Consider the following 1,387-nt stretch of genomic DNA (forward strand, 5'->3'; position numbering starts at 1 on the left):
GACCGTTTCGTCGTGTCGACTGATTATTGTCTGGCCCACATACTGTATACTAGGGTGAAATGTGGGCCCCTGGGAGAACGAGTTTGACAGCGCTGCTATAGACCATTATGACCGCACCATATATATTTCTTTCCTGAATATTTAACATTGTAACTTTTTAATGATCGGGCCGATATGGTCCTATTTTCTGATCCCTTCTATTGGCCCTCTGGCTGCAAAACTCTCTGACTGAGTAGCATTAGTTGTTCCCCATATTATCAAACAGTAATCAAGAGAGAGAGAGAGAGTGAGAGAGAGTGTGTGAAATAGAGAGACAGACAAACACAGAAGCAAACATATACACAGAAAAAGAGAGAGGATATATATATATATATATATATATATATATATATATATATATATACACACACACACACACACACACTCACACACACACACACACACACACACACACACACACACACACACACACACACACACACACACACACACACACACACACACACACACACACACACACACACACACACACACACATCCCGTCTCCCCGCTTACCTGCCGGCCCGCTCAGTTGCTCCCACACTCAGTCAGTCCCAGGTGCTTCAGAAGCTGGGAAAAATCCGTGTCAAGAGAGCCACCACCCCCCTTGACCTGCCAATGCGCCTCATCAAGGAGTTCGCAATGGAACTTGCCACTCCTCTTACTTCCATAATAAACGCCTCATTGCAACAGTCTAAGTACCCATCACAATGGAAGACCGCATTTGTCACCGCCATCGGGAAAACCCCAAGCCCCGCCTCATTCGGCGAACTACGACCCATCGCCATAACTTCGTTGCCCAGCCTGCGGTGTGAAAGCTTTGTCGCCGACTGGGCTGACCAGGACCTCGCGCCCAGCATTGACACTCGGCAGTTCGGCAACATGCGCTCCTCCTCCTCCACCACACACTGCCTCGTCAGTTTCCTCGACTTCGTTCACGCCCCACCTCGACAAGCGCAAATCCTCCACCACAGGCATCTTCATAGATTTCAAAAAAGCTATCGATCTGGTGGACCACAGTACGGTCATCTCAAAAGCAGCAGCTTCCACGGGCATCAGGGAGTGTCTCATCCCCTGGCTGGCAGACTTTCTCTCCAACAGGCAAACAGGCTGTGCGCCTGAAGGGTCAAGTTTCCAGCCTTCTGCCACTCACATGTGGAGTCCCCCAGGGGACTAGAAGGGGCCCCCTATGCTTCCTAGTCATGATTAACGACGCTCTCCTTGATACCGAGTACCGTTGGAAATACGTAGACGACTCGACTATCGCCGCCGCCATGACAGTTTGCCTGACCATCACCATCCAGCGCACCCCCCGACAACCCTCTCCTGAAAAACCGCAAATTAGTCA

Source organism: Penaeus monodon, chromosome 13 (assembly GCF_015228065.2).
Source record: "Penaeus monodon isolate SGIC_2016 chromosome 13, NSTDA_Pmon_1, whole genome shotgun sequence".
In the NCBI taxonomy this organism is placed as follows: Eukaryota; Metazoa; Arthropoda; class Malacostraca; order Decapoda; family Penaeidae; genus Penaeus; species Penaeus monodon.